Here is a 23,845-nt window from a genome sequence, read left to right on the forward strand (position 1 = left end):
AAAAAAAAACTTCCCACTCTCGTCCAGAATAGCGACTTGACATTACCTTCGCTCCAATAAGACACAATTAGAGGAGAAGAGTTAGAAAATCTGTGAATACACATATGTAATGGAAAATGCTTGTAGGTGGTAGAGGAGTTTTCAAAAGTAAGGGACATGGTAAACTCTCCACAATAACAGAGCTATGCTGGCCTAAAGACTATTTGAGAAACTTCCTCTGAGGTTGGGCACTTGAAATGTATGTTGTTTTCAGGGGCTTTAGCTTACTTTGTAGTGAGACCATCAATGCTGTGTCTGCAACTATGTGACCTGGAAGACGTGGTTACTTATTTTCTAATGAACATGAGGCAGCAGTGCTGAATTCTTTCTTTGTATGTAAACTGTGGTCACTGGGGGCTAAGTGTCTCCCCGTGTGGAATGTGAAGCCATTTAGTCATCCTCCACTATTCATGGTGTTTCTTACTGCTGCACTGGGATTATGGTATTTGCTTCACGAAATACAAAGAGTTCAACTTGGACAAAGTGCTGGAGGAAGTTCTGTCCCTTTTATTATGTCAGGGTCTGCAGGAGAATGCACCAACCAGGCTTCTATCCCACATAGATTGCCCCCTTGACCATAGCAACCTGATTTCGATCATTGCCCTAATACGTCTCCATACAACAAGATGCCTTTACATATAAGGGTCTGCTGGCTGTACCATGTCAGACACAAGCTATTTGAAAGCCAATGGTAGATCCACATGGAACCACCACAGATATTTTATCACACACCTGCACACCACTGCTCTAGGCCCACTTCTAAGCAGGCTCCAACCTACTGGCATCTGTTCTACACCATTTTTATGAAACCCAGTCAATCAGGGCACTGCATGGTTTTTTTTTAGTTATCCACGCTCACTTTCCATTTTGCTTTGGTGAAAGGTTAATAAAATAGGTACTTGTCACTTCCTCTTTTTCTGTATGCTTAACAAAACACTGTTGAAATCTTGAGAACTGTTTTCTAATTTTGTTCCCAAAATGCACTGTCCCCAACTGCCAAACTGCAGAATGTACTCCCTCACTTGGTTGCAATCAAAATGCCCACTCACTCTGACCTGTCAGGAAATTTCCTTCCCTGCCATCTCCAAGGAAAGTATATAAGCTCTGCATAAGCTGTTCTCAGGGCTCTCTGCTCTATTCAAGTGAGCTCTGAGCCCCAGCATGCTGGACCCCCAATAAACGCTTTGCTGTTCCTGAGTGAAAATGGTATATTGTTCTGGCCTTAAAACATGATTTCTTTTGCTTGTCTCTGCATAAAGATAGTCAGTTGCTGTTTGCTTTCGAGTGGGTAGACCCAGAAACCAGAACATCTGGTCAACTAACTTGGACTAGACTCCCACAGGTGTTCAAAAACTCCCCCACTCTCTTTGATGCAGCCCTCCACAGAGATCTCAACAACGTCAGAACCACGCACCTTGAAGTCACCCTGCTTCAATATGTGGATGTCCTGCTACTGGCAGCCAACACCAAGGAAAACTGTGAGTCTGGGACCCAAGCACTATTATCCAAGCTTGCTCAATTCGGGTATAGAGCTTCTGCCAAAAAGGCCCAAATTTGCCAGCAAGAAGTAATCTTTCTGGGTTATTACCTTAGGGGCGGAAATGATGGCTCACTGAGCCCAGAAAACAAACCGTTGTGCAGATACCACCCCCGTCTAACAGGAGACAACTCAGAGAGTTTCTTGGGACTGCTGGCTTTTACAGGTTATGGATACCTGGGTTTGTGTTATTAGGTGCTCCTTTATACCCGCTGTTAAATGAGGATGCCCAATTCCAATGGACCCCTGAGCACCAGCAAGCTTCTGATAACATCTAAGGACACTGACACTTAACTCCTCAACTTCACTGAGCCCAGCCTGCTATCACTCAAAGCCCTACACTACGTTAAAATGTACATCAACTCTTTCACCTTGGTTCAAAGAAACTGCAGGCATTCCTGAAGGATCAAGAACAGAGTTTTCGACTAACCTATTCACAGTGAAATGAAATATCTGAAAGGGTAACAAAAGCCTGTAGGGTCTGTCAATTGGTTAATGCTTACCCTTCCAAGCTTCCTGCAGGAAAGCACCTATGAGGAACCAGACCAGGACAATTCTGGAAAGTGGGCTTTACTGAAATTAAGCCAGCAAGGTATGGACTTAAATATCTCCTAGTCTTTGTAGATACATTTTCAGGATGGATTGAAGCCTTTTCCACAAAATAAAAATCAGAAGCACAAATGGTGGTCAAGAATATCCTGAAAGATATTTTTCCAAGATACGGTCTGCCTAAGGTAATAGGGTCTGATGATGGACCAGCGTTCATGGCCCAGGTAAGTCAGGGGTTATCCAGGACCCTGGGGATTAATTGGAAGTTACATTGTGCTTATTGACCCCAGAGCTCAGGACAGGTAAAAAAAAATAAATAGAACCATTAAAGAGACCTTAAAGAAATTAAGCTTAGAGACCGGCACAGTGGGATACACAGACACAGAAACACTTGCCTTGTCAAATGACTTACTAGAAACAATTCACACCAAACCAAACAAAACGACTTTTCTACCTATTCTCAGAACATGAGACAAAACCACAAACCCACACCCACACCCACAGACTCCCAAGTAGGAATGTGACAAAACGGAGTGTCCTTTGACTGGTGGGCCATAATATATTCCCCCATAATGGGCTGTGCTGTCTCAGATCTGGTCTCCATGTCCAACCCTGTGAAGCTGTCAGGAGTCAGTGTTGAGCCACTACCTGCTTTCTCAGGAAAGGCCCCTCTTCAGACTTTCCTGTCATTTGCCCATCCTCACATCAGTAGGTACCAAGAAAGACTGACTCTGTCCTTGGTAAATCCAAACAAGTTTGACCACTTGGACTTGGACACTGGGACTGGCTCTGGATGCCTGGCTTACTGGACCCCACGTTCAGAGAGTTCCATCACCAAGGAAGTGAGTCGAGTTCACTTCCTTCAGGAACTGAATGAGGTCACTACCTTTGCAACCACTGTGTCCTAACAGTTGCTTCCAAGGGTCCCATGAGATGGAGGCTGCACCTACTTGCTCTGACATTTTCACAAGTTAGAATGGTGTATCAACCATAGAAACCCGGGAACAGCTCTCCACACAGGCCTGGTTTGGTCCATCTTCTCTTCATTAAGAAGAGAGAGGCTTATTCCGACATAACCCTTCATCATGACCAGTTTGTTTACCATGGGAGATAACTTTTGCTCAATCAGGTCCTTCATATCTGCCTACATCTTCTCCAGGGATCATTTCTGCATGGACCTTTGAGGTTCTCAGCAAGTGGAAGATCCCCTACATTCCTGTATTGTAAGACCAACTCTATCTCTTCTCTTCTGTAAAGTTACATAGAGGGAAGAGTGTATGGTTAGGGTTAATAACATGTTCGATTTGTGTTTCGAATCATTCGGCTGGATGAATTATGGTATTGGGAACCTGCGATATTTATAAGATTATATAGGTGAAATATATGTATGAAAACAGAAAACTAGGATTTTAAGCCCAGAAGGGCATTGGGCCCTTGATTAGGATAATTAGTGTTGAATTACGTACTGCACAGATTTCTCAGATAAATCCATACACAATGGCATACTACCTTGCATATTGGATGATTGAATGAGGAAGAGAACATCCAGTAAAAAAGGGATACTCGGTAGGATTAGGAAGATATTTGGTAGGATTAGGAAGAAGAGTGAGTATAGTATTTGGACCAAAAGATCTTTAGCAATAGGGTTTCAGTTAGAGAGTGAATGTAAATGTCAGCACATATGAAGATTCAGTCACAATGATGAACTTTGAAAAATATGTAGGAAAGCAGATAATAATAGAGACATTGCAAAATCAGGCAAAGTATAAAGTGACTGATAGGATTAGACATTTTGAACAGGGTTGAGTTTGAATATACACTCTTAGGAAGAAACAAATATGTAGTCACCAAAAGGACTGACATTTGAGAGCATTAGGCAACCTGGACATGGATGCTTCACTAATCCATGTTCACTTTCCTTTTAGGCTTTGGGACAATCATAAGTGTGACCTTTGCATTTTTTGTCCAGAATATTACTGTGATAGAATGTATGCGTAGATCAGGTGACATGAGTATTTCTTCCAGCATTTCTGGGAGCAATGTTTTGAAGTCCTATAAATTAGTATTGGGGGTATAAAGAGGTGTATCCTGTGAGTATGAATATAGAGATAATGAATGAATAGATTGCATTTTGAATAAATAATATAACTGGTCCCACTTTAAATAATGGATTGAATTGATATCTCAAATCTTATAAGAAATCTTATATTGATATACCATCATTAATTCCAACCAGCAATACATCTAAAGGTAATATTAGGGTTACGGAATATAATGAAAGCTGTGTGAGTTTTACTTCAAAAGTGATCATGGAAATTGAAAATAAAGTGTGTGGAAAGAAGTCTCATGAAAAGAGCAGTCAAAAACATGGAGGAATACATGTGTTGTGAAGAAGAAAGTAATTGAAAGTGAAACAAATGCCTATAAATTTGCTAACATGTGGATGAAATATATATCCTATGATGTGCATAAACTGAAGAAATAGTAATGTTCCAGTGTTGAAAAAAAATGAACGTCAAAATACACATCATGTCCCATAGGAATCTACTTGCCTTGCTGTTAAACTGGGTTAGTTACTCTAGAAATATTAGGATTTGTATGCACCATTCACTGAAGTTAGTTTTCAGTACTAAGAAACAAATATGAATTTCAGGTGAATGAATATTTTTGAGAATAATCTTGTGAAAATTTGATTATAAATCCACATACTTGAATATGAAACAGTTTAGGGAGAGTATAATAAGACAAATATTTCATATTTTGAAGAATCTGGAGAGTATATATATATATATACACACTCTCAAACAAACACACACACAGACATTAAAAATAACATAATACATGCCAATTAAAATTCACCATGAAATGTATATCATCCACAGATCCAAAAGTATTTATTTAATTGAACATGGATTTATGTATAATGTTGTTCAACTAGGAAGTTCACTCAGAGGTTGAATTTTCAGTTCCAACAGCGTTTAGGAGGAGTGATCTCTTACAATTTGTATCTGCCAAGTCAGCCAACTCACAAGAATGTACGTGTGGTATCAGGTACGATTCTATAATTGCATATAAAAATACATGTGCTGAATAGGCTACAGAGAAAGGGAGACAGGAATTCACATATTTGTTAACTTTAATACACATGGAGAACTACTTCAACAAATTATTGACTAGATTCATAACTCCTACCCTATATAATGCAAAAGGCAATTCCAACTATACACCATGCCTCCTCTGAACTGCTTGTATTTCTATTCTTTTGACTTATTTTACTCCAACTTATTAGGATTAGTAGTCAGAGTCTAGTAGGGTAGGTGTTAGATTCAGGTATTCAGTATTTCGAATAAAAAATTGGAAAATAAATCCAATGTGTATATAAATACGTGGTACAAAATAATCTTTCCACTCTCATCCAGAACAATGCCTTGACATTACAATCACCCAGAGTAAGACAAAATTAGAGGAGAAGAGTTAGAAAATCTGTGAATAAATATCTGGAAAGGAAAATGCTCAGGAGTTCACAACCTTGGAGGTGGTAGAGGAAATTTCAAAAGTAAGGGACAGGGTAAACACTCCACAAACATGGAGCTCTGCTGGCCTAAAGACTTCTTGAGAATCTGCCTCTGACGTTGGGCACTTGAAATATATGTTGTTGTCGGGAATTTTAGCTTTCTTTGTAGTGAGACCATCAAATCTGGGTCTGCATTTATGTGACTTGGAGGTCATGGTTTCTTATTTTCCAATGAACATGAGGCAGCAATGTTGAATTCTCTCTTTTAGGGTAAACTGTGGCCACGGGGGGCTAAGTGTATCCACATGTGGACTGTGAAGCCATTTGGGCATCCTTCACTTTTTGTGGTGTTTCTTGCTGCTGAAATGGAATTTTTGTATTTGCTTCACGAAATACAAAGAATTCAACTGTTACCCAGTGCATGAGGGAGATCTGTCACGTGTGGTAGGTCAGGGTCTGCAGGAGAATGCATCAACCAGGCTTATATTCCACATAGCTTGCCCCCATGACCATAGCAACCTGATTCTAAACATTGCCCTGAAACCTCTCCATATAACAAAATGCCTTTACATAGAAGGGACTGCTGGCTGCACCATGTCAGTCACAAGCCATTTGGAAGCCAATGGGAGATCCATATGGCCCCACCACAGATGTTTTACCACACACCTGCCCACCACTGCTCTATGCCCACTCCTCAGCAGGCTTCAACTTCCTGGCATCTCTGTTCGGCACCATCTTCATGAAAACCAGTCAATCAAGGCACTGACTGGTATACTCATGATCATCCTCAGGATATCCAAAGGTTTTCCAGTGCCACCTGGTCATGGGAATTTTAAAAATTTCATGGTATTGATCTAGCCATTTTTCAAGGAGAAAGTTGGAGGCACTGTGGGTTTCAATTTATTCTGGAACCATTAAATGGTGAGGAAGCTCATTTCAATGAAATCTCTGGAGAACTCTCACAGGAAGGTTCCCAAACAGTGGCCAAAAGGTCACATGAATCCAGGCCTATTGAGGTCTACAATGTGTTGTCCATGTGTTTTTTGACTCTCAACTATGGCTGCCAAGTTTTTCAGAATAAAATCATGTGATATCCTGGCTGAGATTCCAAGTGCTCTGGGAAAAGCCACCCTGGGCCTAGATCTCAGTTTCCAAGGGCGACTCTCATGCGTGGCCTTGTAAAATCCCAACACAATTTATGGCAATACTTCTCTGAGGTCAGTTCCAGAACTCATTCTCTAAGGGGAATCACACCAGAGTTAAAGTCCAGGTGGACCCAGGCATCTGTTCCAACCACCACACAAATGACCACAATTTAAACCAAAACACTCCCACATGGCCCTCATCTTCATCCATACAGACACTCATCATAACCTCTGGCTGGAGTTTTCCATGAGGGGTGCAGCCCAAGACAGTGTCCAAAATAACCTCCCTTGCCCCTCATTTGCATAAAGACATGGTGGCCTGGACACCCGTCTTGGGAACCAGGAATGATCAAATAGGCCTGCTGTTAATACTGCTCTGCTTCTCCAATATGAGGCCTACTGACTGTCAGGTATAGATTCTTTTTTTTTTTTTTTTAGAAAGAGTGAGAGAGAGTGAGAAAGACGGAGAGAGAGAGAGAATTTTAATACTTTTTTTTTTTAGTATTTGGCGGACACAACATCTTTGTCTGTATGTGGTGCTGAGGATCGAACCGGGGCCACACGCATGCCAGGTGAGCGCGCTACTGGGTGAGCCACATCCCCAGCACCAGGTATAGATTCTTCATGTGATTTGGATTCAGTTGAAAACCCAAGCACCTATGGGCTAGCTTTTTCAGGGCTTTGAAGATCTTATTTGAACCAAAGGTTCGTATTCTTACTTGATGGAGGTCAGGAACCTTACAGAGAAAGGCGAGAGAATTCTTCCACAATGAATGCTCTTTTAGCCAATGTAGTTTATGATGCACACATGGGATCTTTCTTTAGACCCATCAGGTGCTGAGAATCTAAGCCACAGCCTCACAGAGGACCTATAGCCTGATTCAGACACATTCCTTTCCGAAGCAATTAAGCAAAGAGCCACATGTGATGCCCATTCATTTTCATTTGAAAACTGTTTTCTTTATGCTTCCCAATGGGTGGCCTGAGGCAAAGATCATCCTGACATTCAGGGCAACAGAAAAATAGGTAAGCCAAACGCCCAAAGCAGTGTTTCTCCACTGAGACTTTCCTGATCACACAGATATCTGAGTTTTCTGGGATGCTCGCCATTCCCTTCAGCTATCAAGTACATGGCCATGTCACTGAGTTTAGAGGTGGTACATATCTTGAACACAATACCATGAGCCTATTCTGGAGAGTGGCCAGAATTCAGAAACTTAGTAAGATATCAGGGGTTGCTCATTGATAAGGCAAGCCGCAGTCCATTCATAAATTGGGAAGTATGAATGCTGGGAAGCTTTCTACTAGACAGGGCACATCAATTGAAGCTTTCTGTTTTCTAATGTCTACAACCACGGACACGGTGGGATACACAGACCTAGAAACACACGCCGTGTAAAATGACTTACTAGAATCAGTTCACTCCAAACCAAAATAACCACCTTTCTTACTATTCTCAGAACATGAGACAAAACCACAAACCCACACCCACACTGACAAAGGCACCTCCTTCCCCCAAGTAGGTCTGTGACTATCCGGAGTGTCCTCTGACTTTTGGGCCATACTATGTTCCCCCAAAATGGCCTGTCCTATCTCAGATCTGGTCTTCTTGGCCAACTCTGTGAAGTTGTCAGGAGCCAGCGGGGAGCCACTACCTGCTTTCCCAGGAATAGCCCCGCTTCAGAGCTTTCTAGCATTTGGCCGTCCTCAAATCTGTAGGTACCAAGAAAGACTGACTCATACAGGAACATGAATGAATTTAGGGAATGTATAATAAGACACACTTATTTCATATTTTGGAAAATCTGGAGAGTATATATATATATATATATATATATATATATATATATATATACACACACACACACACACACATTAATATTTAGCAATATATATGACAATCAAAATTCATCACGAAATATAATTCATCCACATATCCAAAAATATTCATTTTACTGAACATGGATTTATGTATAATGTTTTTCACTAGGAAGCTCATCCATAGGTTGAATTTTCAGTTCCATCAGTATTTAGGGGAAGTAATCTCTTCTCACAATTTTTATATCCAAAGTCAGTGAGCTCACAAGAATATACGTGTGTTACCAGGTAGGATACTATATATGCGTAAAAAAATACATGTACTCAATAGGCTACAGAGAAAGAGAGACAGGAATTTACATATGTGTTAACTTTAAAAGCTCATGGAGAAATACTACAATGAAAACTTGACTAGATTTATAACACATACTCTTGATAAAGCAGAAGGCAAATCCAAGCATAGACCATGCTCCCTATGAAAGGCCTGTATTTCTATTTAATTAGGTTTCTTTTTCTCTATTATATTAGGATTAGTAGTCAGAGTCTAGTAGGATATGGGTTAGTGTCAGGGATTCAGTATTTCAAATGGAAAATAGGAAAATGAATCTAATGTGTATGCAAACATGTGCTACACAAAAATCTTCCCACTCTCATCCAGAACGAAGCCTTGACATAAACATTGCTCCAAGTAAGACACAATTAGTTGAGAGGAGTTAGAAAATATGTGAATACATATGTGGAATGGAAAATGCTCAGGAGTTCAAAACACTGGAGGTGGTAGAACAGTTTCCAAAAGTAAGGGAGAGAGTAAACACTCAACAAACATGGAGCTGTGCTGGCCTAAAGACTTCTTGAGAAACTTCCTCTGAGGTTGGGCACATGAAATATATGTAATTGTTAGGACAATTAGCTTCGTTTGTAGTGACCCCATCAAATCTTTGTCTGCATTTATGTGACATGGATGACATGGTTCCTTATTTTCTAATGAACATGAGACAGCAGTTCTGAATTCTCTCTTTGTCGGTAAACTGTGGCCACTGGGAGCTAAGTGTCTCCCCGTGTTGTCTGTGAAGTCAGTTGGTCATCCTCCACTTTTCGTGGTGTTTCTTACTGCTGCACTGGGAGTTTGGTATTGGCTTCACGAAATACAAGGAGTTGAACTGGGACAAAATGCTGGAGGGAGTTCTGTCACGTGTGGTTTGTCAAGGTCTCCAAGAGAATGTACAAACAATGCTTGTATTCCAAATAGTTTTCCCCTTGACTATAGCAACCTGATTCTCAATATTGCCCTGAAACCTCTCCATATAACAAGATGCCTTTACATATAAGGATCTGCTGCCTGCACCATGTAAGTCACATGCCTTTGGAAGCCAATGGCAGATCCAGTTGGTCCTACCAAAAATATTTATTCACACACCCACAGTCCACTGCTCTACACTCACTACTCAGTAGGCTCCAACTTATTGGCATCTCTGTTCTACACCATTATCATGAAACCCAGTCAATCAAGGCCCTGTATGGTACACTCATGATCAGGAACTGGACATCCCCAGGTTCTCCAGTGCCACCTGGTCATGGGAATTTCAAAAGTTTCATGGTATTTATATCGCCATTTTTCAAGGATGAAGTTCGAGGCACTGTGGGTTTCAATTCATTCAGTAACCATTAAATGGTGAGGGAGCTCATTTAAATGAAAGCTCTGGAGAACTCTCACAGGCAAGCCTTTCCAAAGAGTGGCCAAAAGGTCACATGAATCCAGGACCATTGAGGTCTAAAATGTGAGGTCCATGAGTGTTTGGAATCTCAACTATGGCTGCAAAGTCTTTAAGAATAAAATATTGGGATATCGTGGCTTAGATTTCCCAAGCTCTGTGGAAAGCCATCCTGGGAATAGATCTCATTTTCCAAGGGCGATTCTCATGCATGGCCTCCTAAAATCGCAACACTATTTATTGCAATACTTCTCTGAGGTCAGTTCTAAAACTCAGTCTTTAAGGGGAATCATACCAGAGTTCAAGCCCAAGTGGACCCAGTCATCTCTTCCAACCACCACACAAATTACCACAATTAAAACCAAAACACTCCCATATGGCCCTCATCTTCTTTTATATAGACACTCATCATAACCTCTGGCTGGAGGTTTCCATGAGGGATGCAGACCAAGACAGTGTCCAAAATATGCTCCCTTTCCTCTCATTTGCCTAAAGTCAGGGTGGCCTGGACACTTGCTGTGAACCTGGAGTAATCAAATACTCCTGTCATTAATTCAGGTCCACTTCTCCAATTTGAGGCCAACTGACCGTGAGGTTTAGAATCTTTATTTGAATTGGAGTCATGAGAAAACCCAAGCACCTATAGCCTAGCCTCTGTAAGTTTGAAGAACTCATTTCACCCAAAGAATCCCTATTCTCACTTGATGGAGGTCAGGAACCTTACAAAGGAAGGCGAGAGACTTCATCCCAAAGACTGCTCTTTTGGCCATTTTGGTTTGGGATGCACACATGGAAATTTCTTTAAATCCATCAGGTGTTGAGAATCTAAGCCACAGCCTCACACAGGGTCAAGGGGTTGATTCAGTCAATTCCTTTCCAAAGCAATTAAGCAAAGAGCCACAGGTATACCCATTCATTTCCATTTGAAAACTGTTTTCTTCAGGCTTCACAAAGGGATGGCTTGAGTCAAAGACCTTCCTGACATTCAGGTCAACAGAACAACAGGTAAGCAAAAGGCCCAAAACAGGGTTTCTCCACTGAGACTTTCCTGGTCACACTGATATCTGAGTTTTCTGAGATGCTCGCCATTCACTTCAGCTATCCAGTTCATGGCCATGTTACAGAGTTTGGAGGGGGTACATATCTTGGACACAAAACCATGGGCTTATTCTGGAGAGTTGCCAGAATTCAGGAAGAAAACAGGAACTTTGAAAGATAGTAGGTGTTGCCCATCCATAAGGCAAGCTACAGTCCATTCATCAATTTGGCTGGATAAATGCTGTGAAGCTTTCTACTAGATAGGACACATCCATTGATGCATTTTTTTTTAATGTCTACAACCACGGACACAATGGGATACACAGACATAGAAACACTCGCCTTGTCAAACGACTTACTAGAAACAGTCCACTCCAAAGCAAACAAACCGACTTTTCTACCTATTCTAAGAACATGACACAAGACCACAAACCCATTACCACAAACAAAAAGGCACCTCCTTCGCCCAGGTAGGTCTGTGACTATCTGGAGTGTCCTCTGACTTGTGGGCCAATAATGTTCCCCCGAAATGGCCTGTCCTGTCTTAGATCTGGTCTCCTTGGCCAATTCTGTGAAGTTGTCAGGAGCCAGTGATGAGCCTCTACTTGCTTTCTCAGGAAAAGCTCCGCTTCAGAGCTTTCTTGCATTTGGCCTTCCTCACATCTGTAGGTACCAAGAAAGACTGACTCTGTCCTTGGTAAATCCAAACAAGAGAGACCACTGGGACTGGGACTGGGACTGGGACTGGCAATGGGTGCCTGGCATCCTGGATCCCAAGTTCAGAGAGATCCATCACCAAGGAAGTGAGGTGAGGTCACTTCCTTCAGGAACTGAATGAGGTCACTGTCTTGGCAACCACTTTGTACAAACTGTTGCTTCCAAGGTTCCCATGAGATGGAGGCTGGCCCTACTTCCTGTGACACATTAACAAGTTTGAATCGTATATCAACTATAATCTCCCAGGAACAGATTTACACACAGGCCTGGTTTCGCTCATCTTCTCTGCTTTAAGAATAGAAGCTGATTCAGACTCAACCCTTTATCATGACCAAGTTGTTTGCCATGGAAGATGACTTTTGCTCTCTCAGGTCCTTCATAGCTGCCTACATATTCTCCAGGGATCATTTCACCATGGACATTTGAGGTTATCACCAGGTGGAAGATCCATTACATTCCAGTATTATAAGACCAACTCTTTCCCTGCTCATCTGTAAAGTAAGATTGAGGGAACACTGTAAGGTTAGGGTTAATAACAGGTTCGATTTGGGTTAGGAATCATTTTGCTGGATGAATAATGGTATTGGGAAACTGCGATATTTATAAGAATATAGAGGTGAAATGTATGCATGAAAACAGAAATCTAAGTATGATTTGAAGCCCAGAAGGGCATTGGGCCCTTGATTGGGATACTTTGCATTGAATTAACTTCTGAACAGATGTCTCAGATAATTCGATATACAATGGCATATGACCTTGTACCTTGGATGATTGAATGTAGAAAAGAACATCCAGTCAAAAAGGGATAGTCGGTAGGATTAGAAAGATAGTAGTTAGGTTTAGGAAGAAGAGTGCGTGTAGAATTTGCAACAAAAGTTCTTTAGCAATAGGTTTTCAGTTAAAGAATGAATTTAAATGTCAGCACATGTGAAGAGTCAGTCACAATGATGAAACTGGGAAAATATGTAGGAAAGCAGATATAAATACAGACATTAGGTAATCAGGCAAAGTATATAGTGAGTGATAGGATTAGACATTTTCAACAGGATTGAGGTTGAATATATTATCTTAGGAAGAAACAAATATGTAGTCACCAATAGGATTGACATTTGAGAGCATTAGGCAAACTGGACATGATATTTTTAGTAATCCATGTTCACTTTCCATTTAGGCTTTGGTACAATCATAAATGTGAACTTTGAATTTTGTGTCCAGAATATTTCTGTGATTAAATATATATATGTAGATCAGGTGACATGAGTATTTCTCCACCATTTTTGGGAGCAATATTGACTGACTACTACTGACTGATAGGTGTAGATTCTTTATGTGTTTTGGCATCATGAGAAAACCCAAGCACATCTTCATGGCTTGAAGAGCTCATTTGACCTAAAGAGCCACAAGTGATGCTCATTCATTTGCGTTTGAAAACAGTTTTCTTCAGGCTTCACAAAGGGGTGACCTGAGGCAAAGAACTTCCTGACATTCTGGGCAACAGAACAATAGGTAAGCAAATGGCCCAAAGCATGGTTTCTCCACTGACACTTTCCTGATCACACTCTCCCTGCTCACGTGTAAAGTTAGATTGACGGAAAAGTCTATGGTTAGGGTTAATAACATATTCGATTTCGGTTAGGAATCATTCTGAAGGATGAATAATGGTATTGGGAGACTGGGATATTTACAAGAATATATAGGTGAAATACAAGTATGAAAACAGAAATCTAGGTACAATTTGAAGCCCAGAAGGGCATTGGGCCCTTGAGTGGGTTACTTAGCTTTGTGTTATGTCCTGCCCAGATGTCTCAGATAAATCGATATTCAGTGGCATAGGACCTTGTACCTTGGATGATTGAATGTTGAAGAGAACATCCAATTAAAAAAAGAAAGTCCGTAGGATTAGTAAGATAGTTGCTAGGTTTAGAAACAAGAGTGAGTATAGGATTTGGACCAAAAGTTCTCTAGCAATACGTTTTCAAGTAGAGAGTGAATGTAAATATCAGTACATGTGAAGAGTCAGTCACAATGAGAACTGGGGAAAATATGTAGGAAAGCAGATGTCAATAGAGACTTTAAGAAATCAGGCAAAGTTTAAAGTGAGGGATAGGATGAGATATTTTCAACAGGCTTGAGATTGAATATATAATCTGAGGAAGAAACAAATATATAGTCAACAATAGGATTTACATTTGAGAGCATTAGACACCCTGGACATGGATGTTTTTAGTAATGCGTGCTCACTTTCCTTTTAGGCTTTGGTACAATCATGAGAGTGACCTTTGTTTTCTGTGTCCAGAATGTTACTGTGATAAAATGTATATGTAGATCAAGTTACATGAGTATTTCTTCCACCATTACTGGGAGCAATATTTTGAAGACGTATAAATTCGTATTGGGGGAACAAAGAGGTGTACTATGTGTCTATGAATATAGAAATAATGCATGAATAGACCATACTGTGAACAAATAATATAACTGGTTCCAACTTTAAATAATTGATTTAATTAATATCTGAAAATGTAAAGGAAATCTTAAATTAATATACATACATTCATTATAACCAGTCATAAATCTAACGGTAATATTCGGATTATGGTTTATCAAGAAGAGTGTGTGAGTTTTGCTTCAAAAGTGATTATGAAAATCAAAAATAATGTGTTTGAAAAGAAGTCTCATGAAAAGACCAGTCAAAAAATCTGGAGGAATATATGTGTTCTGAAGCAGGAAGTGATTGAAATTGAAACAAATGACTATTAATTTGTGAACTTGTGGATGAAATATATATCCTATGATGTGCATAAACTGAGGAAATAGTAATGCACCACTGTTGAATAAAAATGAACCGGAAAATACACATCATGTCCCATAGGAAACTACTTACATTGATATTAAACTGGGTATTACTGTAGAAATATTAGGATTTGTATGCACCATCCACTGAAGTTAGCTTTCAGTACTAGGTAACAAATCTGTATTTCAGGTTGATGAATATTTCTGAGAATTATCTTGTGAAAAGTTGATCATAAATCTACATACATGAATATGAATGATTTTAAGGAGTGTATAATAAGACTCATATATTTCATATTTTGAAAAATTTGTAGAATGTGTGTGTGTGTGTATATATATATATATATATATATATATATATATATATATATATATAACATTAAAAACTAGCAATATGTATGCCAAACAAAATTCATCATGAAATATATATGTCATCCACAGATGCAAAAATATTTATTTCACTGAAAATGGATTTATGTATAATATTGTTCTACTAGGAAGCTCACCCATATTTTGAATTTTCAGTTCCAACAACGTTTAGGAGGAGTGATCTCTTCTCATAATTTGTATCTGCCAATCAGCCACCTCACAAAAATGTACATGTGATAACAAATAGGATACTATATGTGCATATAAAAATACATGTGCTGAATAGGCTACAGAGAAAGGAGACAGGAATTTGTTGAGAGCCACAGCTGAAGGGGCCCCAGCAAACTTCCAGCTGCCAGCAAATTTCCAGCTGCCGGCTGATTATTGGCTCACAGCGACCCCAGCATCATCTAGCTGATTGGCTCCTCTGTGGTGATGCTCATTGGGCTGTTTCCCTGCCCTTTCAGACCATGGAGCTGCTCCTTGGGGGACTTTTTTGGCTCCACCCACATGACCCAGCCAATCGGCCTCAAGAGCAGTAGGATTGTGGCAGGTGGAGAGGCTTGTGTGTATGAGAGAGACTTTATAAGGAAGTCAGTAGTGGCAGTTGGGCTCAGGGACTATGCCAGTTGGCACATTGCCATTGTGGACGTTCATATCTAGTTTGCTTAGTCCAAAGCCTTCAGTTCAGACAAAGATAGAGGAACCAAGTTTAGAGCAGAAAAAGCCATCAGGGTCAAAGTTAAAAAAGGAGACTGCTACTAACACCTTTCTGTCACGAGAGGATGTAAATGTCCAACTAACAAGGCCACCTCCATGTGCTTGGAGGCCCCCAACCCCCACAGTTGATAGTTCGGATCCTGAGACAGGATCTCAAGTATTAACATGCCCTGTATTTGAGGTAGGAGGGCAGCGAATTCACCATGCTTTAAATTTTAAAATAGTGAAGCAGCTAAAAGAGGCTGTAACAACCTATGGTCCTCAAGCACACTTCATTGTAAGCTTTGTCGAATCCATTAACACCTTGAACATGACGCCAGCAGATTGGGCTAATATGTGTAAAGCTGTGCTAAATGGAGGTCAGTACCTATTATGGACGGTTGCCAATAAGGAATTTTGCAAAGAGACGGCTAGGAGAAATGCAGCAGCTGGTTATCCTCCAAGAAATCTAGATTTGTTGTTAGAAAAGAGACCTTAAGAGGATCAGCAGCAACAAATTGCATATGATCCTGGCGTATACGCACAAATTGCTGTAGAGGCAGTTAGGACATGGAAGACTTTACAAGGACATGGAGGTTTACAAGGTCAATTATCTAAGGTAATACAAGGAGCTAATGAATCTTATGCTGGATTTGTAGATACGCTTATTGAAACAGCTACAGATTTTTTTTGGGAATACAGAACAAGCAATGCCATTATTAAAACAACTGGCTTATGACCAAGCGAATCATTGCTGCAGAGGTATCATTAGAGCATGGAAACATGAAGATTTAAACACATTTATTAAATTTTGTAGAGACATTAATGAACAAGAGCAAGTCGTGGCAGCTGCAGTAAAACAGGCTTTAGATGCCAGAGACATTAATGAAAAAGGGCAAATTGTGGCAGCTTTAGTAAAACAGGCTTTAGAAGCCAGGCCAAGAACATGCTACAATTGTGAACAAACAGGAGTTTTTAAAAGGAATTGTCCCATAGGAGGAGGGTTTAACAAAACTAGGTATCAAAGGACTAGAATACCGGGTATTTGGCCACGATGCTGTAGAGGGAGACATTGTGGTAATGAATACCGTTCTCAAACCACCATAGAGGGTACTTCATTATCAAAAAACAAACAAGAACCAGGTGTTTATCCATGATATCATGGAGAAAGGCATCCGGCTACATTGCCAAAAAATGGACAGGGGGGCCCAATGGTCTGGGGCCCGAAACCGCAAATATATGGAGCACTGGAGGAAACCAGCAACCCCATCAGTGTAGTGCCCATGACACATTGTTCATCAGATCCCTCATCAGACAAACCAGAGGGAGCGCAGGGTTGGACATCTATGCCTCCGCCAGATCAATACTAACTCCAGAGATGGGTGTTCAAATCATTCCCACAGGGGTGAAAGGACCTCTTCCCAAAAGAACAGTAGGCTTATTATTGGGATGCAGCTCTTCTACTCTAAAAGGACTTATGATGAGTCCTGGGGTAATTGATCCCGATTATGAAGGTGAAATAAAAATTATAGCCAGTTCTCCAAAGGGTATATCAGTAATTTCTCCAGGAGATAGAATAGCACAATTACTAATAATACCCAGCCCACATGATAAATTTTACAGTCATGCTGTAGAAAGAGGTTCCAAGGGATTAGGCTCCACAGTTGTAGATTGGGCTATGCTTTCTTTAAATTTAGATTCTCGCCCCATGCTAAAACTAAATATTCAAGGACATGAATTTAATGGGCTACTGGATACAGGTGCAGACCTTAGCATCATCTCTCGGCAGGAATGGCCAAAATATTGTCCATTACAACAAGCCACTCAAACGCTTGGAGGGCTAGGAATGGCGACTAATCCCCATAAGAGTGCAATGGTATTAGATTGGAAGGATCCTGAAGGATGTGAAGGAACTATACAGCCATATGTATTGGATCATCTTCCCGTAACTTTATGGGGATGAGATGTCATAGATCAATTACGTTTGACATTAACAAATAACATCAATCAAAATTCACCCACTATTATGGCTAGACAAGGTTTTAGGAAATGAAAAAGATTAGAAAAACAAGAACAAGGTATAGCAGCACCAATACAAATAGTTCAAGGAACAGATAGATATGGGTTGGATTTTCAGAAAGGGCCACTGAGACAATAAAAATTACTTGGAAATCAGAAAGACCAGCATGGGTTCCTCAGTGGCCCCTGACTAAAGAAAAGATACAAGCAGCCCATGACCTGGTCAAACAACAATTAGCGGAAGGACATATACAACCTTCTGTGTCTCCCCATAATAATCCCATCTTTGTCCTCAAAAAGAAATCTGGTAAATGGAGATTATTGCAAGATTTAAGAGCCATTAATAATGAGATGGTTATTATGGGACCTGCTCAATCGGGGATTCCTCAATTGTCTTCTTTGCCAAAAACTTGGTATGTTTTCGTAATAGATATTGAAGATTGTTTTTTTTCAATTCCAAGTCATCCAGAAGATAGTCCAAGTTTTGCATTTACTATCCCTGCACTGAATCATGAAGGTCCTGACAAGAGATATGAGTGGAAAGTACTCCCTCAAGGGATGGCTAACAGCCCAACTATGTGTCAAATTTATGTTAACAAAGTAATCCAGCCACTTAGAAATCAAATTCCTGAAATACAAATTTTTCACTATATGGATGATGTATTATTAGCACACAAAGCTAAAAACCCATTGCTATAATTGTATGCCACACTTACAAACGTATTAAAAAATTATAAGCTAGAGATAGCAATAGCTAAAGTACAATTAAATTTTCCAATTAATTATTTAGTAGCTCTATTATCCTCAACCATGGTCAGTCAACCAAAAATTCAAATACGAGTAGATCAACTCAAATCAATTAATGACTTTCAAGACTTATTAGGAGACATAAATTGGATAAGGCCTCATCTAGGTATACCAACAGGAGAGTTGGGACCTTTATTTAATATCCTAAAAGGTCCATGAGATCCAAATTCACTCAGAATGTTAATGCCTGAAGCAAGAAAAGCAATAAAAAGCATTGAAACATATATGGGAAATATGCATTTGGATAGAGTTGATATAATTTTGCTTTTATTATTTATTGTACTAACAACAACAAAAAAATATTCCTACAGGAGTATTTTGGGAAGAAAGTCCATTATTATGGATACATTTATCTTATTCTTCTAACACTATTATTACTAGCTATCCTGAGGCTGAGGGAGAATTAATACTCATAGGAATAAAAGCAGCAAAAAGAGTGTGTGTGGAATTTCACCCAATAAAATTATTACTCCATATACTATGAATCAAATTGATTAATTAGCTAATGAGTTAAATACTTGGGCAATAATCGTGTGTAAATCTAATGTTTCCTTTGATAACCACTTATCATCTTATCTTTTATTGTCTTTTTGGTCATCGCATCCTGTAATTTTTCCAAAAATGACAAGAAAACACCTATCATGAATGCTTCAAATATATTCACCGATGGGTTAAATAATGGTACAACAGCAATAGTTACACCTGATCCAACTTTTATATTTTTAGTACCAAAACAATCAGCTCACAAGGTAGAGCTTAATACAGTATTACAAGCTTTTTTGATTTTTAAAGATTCTGTATTTAATTTATTTTCCAAAAGTCAGTATATAGTTAATGCTATAATATCCCTTGAAGATGCTGGTAGGATTTCCCCTTTCTCTACTGTTTTCTCTTTGCTTTCCACTATACAAAGTCTAATCTGGGACAGAAAAGATCCATTCTTTATAGGACATATCAGGGCACATACAGGATTGCCTAAAGCCCTTAGTTTGGGCAATGATTTAGCAGATAAAACTACACTTGACATACATACATATTTTCTCTACACTAGAAGAAGCAATAAATTTTCATAAAAAGTTCCATGTCAATGCTTATACTTTACGAAAGCATTTCAAAATAACTAAGGAACAAACTAGACAAATTATAAAACAATGTCAAAATTGTGTGACCTTTTTACCACAAGTTAATCTTGGAGTCAATTCTAGAGGATTGATACCTAACCATATTTGGCAGATGGACTTCACACACTTGCCAGAATTTGAAAAATTAAAATATTTTCATGTTACAGTTGATATTTCTTCTAGAATTTTGATTGGCTCCCTTCATGCTGGAGAAAAACTAAAGATGTTATAGCTCATTGCTTACAAAATTTTGCCACTGTGGGCGTTCCAAAACAGTTAAAAACAGATCATGCCCCCGGTTACACTTCTAACTCTTTTAAACAATTTTGCTCATCATTTGGCATTACTCATATAACAGGAATCCCATACAACCCACAGGGACAAAGGCATAGTTGAAAGAGCACATCAAACAATAAAAATGTACTTATTAAAGCAAAAAGATGGAATTGAGAAGGGGTATATATTCCCCAAAGAAAAACTTAAATTAACGCTTTTTACTCTAAACTTTTTAAACTTGGATTCATCAGGACTTAGTGTTGTGGAAAGGCATATGTGTCCAAAAAATGTGCATAAGCCCAAGGTACTTTGGAAGGATATTCTAATAGGACAATGGAAAAGTCTTGACCCAGTAATTGTCTGGAGTCGGGGGTCTGTTTGTGTGTTTCCACAGGAAGAACAGCAGCTGATTTGGATTTTGGAGAGATTAACTAAAGTCCTGACCCAATGATTGTCTTTAGTCAGGGGTCTGTTTGTGTGTTTCCACAGGAAAAACAGCAGCCGATATGGATTCCAGAGAAATTAACTAAAGTGATTTCTATAGACCAAAAAGAAGATGATTTGGCTCAAATTCATAACAGCTGATATCCAAAACTCAAGTTTGGCTATCCTTACATCTGCAACAGAACCAGGATGCTTTTTTCAATATCTATTTTATCATTGCCCTTTCTCACATCATGAAGTTCTATTTTGTATTTTTTTTGAGCTCATACAGACCTAGGTTAATGTTTTGCTGATCAGTTCTATTTTTTGACTGTAGAGTTTTTAAACATTCCAATGGTGATTTCACCTGTAAAAAGTTATAAGGCCTTTACTATTATGTTATGTGTTGTATATATTATATTATTTGTTCACACTTGTGTTTTGTGTTGTATGTTTGAATATACATATATCCGTATATCATATATGATGAGCGCTCATGAAAAAATGGATCCAATTTTTTTTTTATTCACGTGATTTAAATAATTTAATTTAAATTGGGTAAACAACTGTTGAGGATTGTTTTAATATGTGTACAAAAAAAGGAGTTTAGCAGAACTGTTTACTTTCATCTTTCCTTTTTATTATATTTAATTATTCTCTTCAAGATAATGTAAATTGTTAAGATAATTGTTTTTTTTAGTGCCTTCTGGAATGATAAGTAATTTTTTCTTTAGCCATTATTGCCAGAATTCCAATCTTCATCCCAGTGCTGGTGAAGACAAAGATAAAACCAATCTACAGCTTCTGCAATAGCCATCACTGAACTGCTTGCAGAACTTGCCTGGAATATGTATCATTTGTATGCATTGTGAACTCACATGTATGCATTGTGAACTATCTGTTGGTGCAGCTACTTGTGGTAGTGTTGGGGTATTTTTGCTGATGCTGTCATTGGTGGTACAATTTTTTCCAAAAGGAGACATCAATTGGCTTGGTGTATCTTTCCTATTCTCACTTTATAGAGTTCAGGAACCTTACAGTGGAAGGCAAAAGACTTCATCTGCAATGACTGTACTTTCGGCCATTTTGGTTTTGGATGCAAACATGGGATCTTTCTTTAGATCCATAAGAGGCTGAGAATTTAATCAACAGCCTCACACAGAGCTAAGAGGCGGATTAAGACACATCCCTTTCCAAAGCAATTAAGCAAAGAGCCACAGGTGATGTCCATTTATTTCCATTTGAAAACTGTTTTCTTCAGGTTTCACAAAGGGGTGGCCTGAGGCAAAGAACTTCCTGACATTCAGGGCAACAGAACAATATGTAAGCATAAGTCCCAAAGCAGGGTTTATCCACTGAGACTTTTCTGGTCACAGTGATCTGAGTTTTCTGAGATTCTCACCATTCACTTCAGCTATCCAGAACATAGCCATGTCACAGAGCTTGGAAGTGATTCATATCTTGAACAAAAAACCATGAGCCTCTTCTGGAGAGTGGCCAGAATTCAGGAAGAAAACAGCAACTTAGGAAATTAGCAGGTGTTGCCCATCGATAAGGCAAGCCAAAGTCCATACATAAATTGGGCAGGATGAATGCTGGGAAGCTTTCTACCACACATCCATTGAATCATTCTCTTTTCTAATGTCTACAACCACGGACACAGTGCGATACACAGACATAGAAACAGTCGCCTTGTCAAATGACTTATTAAAAACCGTTCACTCCAAACCAAACAAACCACCTTTCCTACATATTCTCAGAGTATGAGACAAACCAAAAAACCACACCCACACAACAAAGGCACCTCCTTCCCCCAAATGGGTCTGTGACTAACCGGAGTGTCCTCTGACTGGTGGGCCACATTATGTTCCCCTGAGATGGCCTGTCCTTTATGAGATTAGGTCTCCTTGTTCAACTCTGTGAACTTGTCAGAAGCCAGCGGTGAGCCCCTACCTGCTTTCTCAGAAAAGGCCCCTCTTCAGAGCTTTCCTGTTATTTGGCCATTCCCACATCAGTAGGTATCAAGAAAGATTGACTCTATCCTTGGAAAATCAAAACAAGTGAGACCACTGCGACTGGGACTTGGACTGGCTCTGGGTGCCTGGCTTACTGGATCTAAGTTCAGAGAGTTTGATCACCACGGAAGTGAGGTAAGTCACTTCCTTCAGGAACTGAATGAGTTCACTGCCTTGGCAACCACTTTGTCCTAAGAGTTGATTCCAAGGGTCCCATGAGATGGAGGCTGCTCCTGCTTCCTGTGACACTTTCACAAGTTAGAATGGTATATCAACCATAGGCACACGGGAACAGCTCTCCACACAGGCCTGGTTTGGTCCATCTTCTCTACATTAAGATTAGAGAGGCTGATTCATACATATCCCTACATCCTGACCAGGTTGTATGCCATGGAAGCTGACTTTTGCTCTCTCAGGTCTTTCATAGCTGCCTACAACTTATCCAGGTATCATTTATGTATGGACATTTGAGGTTCTCAACAGGTGGAAGATCGCCCACATTCCTGTATTGAAATACCAACTCCTTCCCTGCTCTTCTGTAAAGTTAGATTGAGGGAAGAGTGTATGATTAGGGTGAATAACAGGTTCGATTTGGGTGAGGAATCATTCTGAGCGTTGAATAACAGTATTGGGAACCTGCGATATTTACAAGAATATATATGTGAAATATAAGTATGAAAACAGAAATCTAGGTAAGATTTGAAGCCAAGAAGGGCATGGGAACTTGATTGGGATACTTAGCGTTGAATTACGTTCTGAACAGATGTCTCAGGTAAATCGATATACAATGGCATAGGACCATGTACCTTGAATGATTGAATGTAGAAGAGAACATCAAGTCAAAAAGGAATACTCGGTAGGAACAGGAGATACTCAGTACTTTTAGGAAGAAGAGTGAGTATAGGATCTGGACCAAAAGTTCTTTAGCAATATGGTTTCGGTTGAGAGTGAATGTAAATGTTAGCACATGTGAAGAGTCAGTAACGATGATGAACTGGGGAAAATATGGAGGAAAGCAGATATCAATAGAGACATTAGGAAATCAGGCAAAGTATAAACTGAGTCATAGGATTAGACATTTTCAACAGGGTTGAGTTTGGATATATAATGTTAGAAAGAAACAAATATGTGACATTTGAGAGCATTAGGCAACCTGGACATGGATGCATTTAGTAATCCATGCTCATTTTCCATTTAGGCTTTGGTACAATCATAAGAGTATCCTTTGTTTTATGTGTCCAGAATATTACTTTGATA

The sequence above is a fragment of the Callospermophilus lateralis genome, chromosome 13 (genome assembly GCF_048772815.1).
Source record: "Callospermophilus lateralis isolate mCalLat2 chromosome 13, mCalLat2.hap1, whole genome shotgun sequence".
Taxonomy (NCBI): domain Eukaryota; kingdom Metazoa; phylum Chordata; class Mammalia; order Rodentia; family Sciuridae; genus Callospermophilus; species Callospermophilus lateralis.